General features: G+C 35.3%; 1 protein-coding gene across 1 annotated transcript in view; it reads left to right on the top strand.

Moving 5' to 3' along the window:
• Positions 1–2305, top strand: part of Cdkn2b (cyclin dependent kinase inhibitor 2B) — a 4423-nt gene that overhangs the window by 550 nt on the left and 1568 nt on the right. The window lies entirely within an intron of this gene.

Here is a 2305-nt window from a genome sequence, read left to right as displayed (position 1 = left end):
GGGGCGCGCGAGCGCGGCAGCACGCACTCCGCGGGTCGCGGCTGGCGCCCAAACCTCCACCGGTGTAGACCCGGGCAGCAGCCTCTCTAGCTTTAAGTGCGCTCAGGTGAAAGGCAGGTTTTTACCCAGCAGAAATCCAAAAGGAAGGAATCGGAAAGGGAAAGGAAAAAAATTGCAGTTCTGGGAAATCAAACTCAGGCCTGGGGCATACTAGACAAATGCTTCACCACTTACCCTTACCCCTAACTCGTGGCTTTCTCTTTATGGAAAAAGAAATCAGCACTTGTTCAGCCATCTTTTCAGAGATGCAAGGAAGAGATTCAATGGGGAGGAGAGGGGAAAAGGTAAGATCAGTTAGAAAGGACTGTGCTGTCTGGCTACTTTCCACGATCAAGATAAATAAATTACAAGTTGCGCAATCTGGATTGGATTTAAGGAATTTTTCAAAATTATATTACATGAAAAAACTCCACCGTGAACTTAATTTTAAGCAGCTGTATGAAATGTTTTATTTTTCCTCATAATGGCTCCTTGAATTCAAAAGAATTAAAATTTAAATTAAAAGACGTATTCCCCAAGCACAATACTTAATTCCTTGTATTTTATGTTAGCAGTGTCTTAATTGATACAGATGAGAAAAAATATGCTTCTTTAATTTGTGATTGTGTACGGAACTCAGTACTTGAAATACAAAAACATTCCTACCGCAATTGTTAGATCCATTTTGAATGACAAAGGGCGTCCGTAAACATTAGTCTCTCCATTGTTAATATACACTCAGATTTTCAACTAATAATTCTGCTTTAATTTTTTTATTCCTTTAAAACATGAGATAATGATTTTGTACATTACTTTTGACTGTTATGGCCATATCTGGTCCTCAGATATCAACTCTCCAGAACTAAGTAATATTAAGGGGTCTTATTGATAAGGTTCATTTTAAGGGACGTGTCCATTCCTTTTATGCCCTTAGAAAACTGGTATAACAAATAAGGGATAGTTTAAAGTAAGAAAAGTATGGTAAAGTGGTCCTTATAGACGTAAAATGTTTTTCATTATAAAAACAAGTTTTTGTATTTACAGTTTTAGTTCATCATATTCAGATTTACTAAGAACCACTTTTTCCCCTATTTGTAAGACAGCCTTTATATTACTACTAAAAATGACAACAGTTCTCATAGTTTTTAAAAGAAGAAATAAATTTTTTGTATGTTCATGAGACCAAAAGAAGTACAATAAGTCTACTACCTTTCAACTATATGGTACATTTGAGAGCATGTAAACCTACAAAACAAATGATTGACCTGGACATTTAGTTATCAAAAATTGTCTTTATTATTAACTTAAAACATAAAAGCAATGATTGCAGAATGTACATGTACACAAATGATGCTATAAACATTTTTTATAAATTATATCCTTCCGATCTAACTGCTAACCTCCAAGCTCTTTTTATGGAAAATAATATTTGCTGCTTAACCTAAAATTGTGGTAATTATTAAGTCCTGTACAGTGTTGGACATGACTTGATTTAGTTTTTTTCCTCTAATCTCCAACTTTGGCTCAAATTATTAGACTACAATCTGTTTATGAGCACAGACACATTTGCCAGTGTACAAGCAAACCTTCCACAGGGACTGCTATGAGAACTAAACAAAGTAAAACTTTTTTAAAAACTTGGTTGTTTGTTATTTTCTCTTTTGATGCATTAATCAAACATCAAAAAGTGCCAGTTAATTACCTAATAAATATTTTACACCTTCATTAATGGGGAGCAGAAAAAGCAGCAAGCAATACAATTTAAGATTTAAAAACTACTTAAAGCCAGGCTAGGTGACACAAAGCCTGTAATCTCAGACCTTTGAGAGGCTGAAGCAGAATTGCCTGGAGTTCATGGTCAGCCTGGAACACAGCGATATTCTACCTCAAAATATATATATATACATATATATATATATGTATATATGTATATATATATATATAATATTACATTGTGTGTGCCATTTAAACTTAACTCTGCCCATAAATCATTTAACAAAATGAATTCCCATGTTCCAATGAAAATCAAGAATTTTTAGCACAATGACAATCACTACCATCAGTTCTTTCTTGTTTCTGCATGTTTGGAGAATAAAATAGAATTTAATTTAAAGTGTATAACTGGGGGAAAGGTGGTTATATCAGAGAATGAAGAGAAAGGAGATAACCCAGACAGGCAAGGGTTGTAGCCTCCGCCTCGGCGTGAGGGCAGGATACCTCACCGTACCGAGCATTTTTTGAAATGGCCCCGCCCCCACCTCCTTCC

Source organism: Fukomys damarensis, unplaced genomic scaffold, assembly GCF_012274545.1.
Source record: "Fukomys damarensis isolate Sample0158 unplaced genomic scaffold, DMR_v1.0_HiC HiC_scaffold_36, whole genome shotgun sequence".
NCBI classification, from domain to species: Eukaryota; Metazoa; Chordata; class Mammalia; order Rodentia; family Bathyergidae; genus Fukomys; species Fukomys damarensis.
Note: the sequence above shows the minus strand (reverse complement) of the source record. Positions and strands in the feature narration are given on the sequence as shown.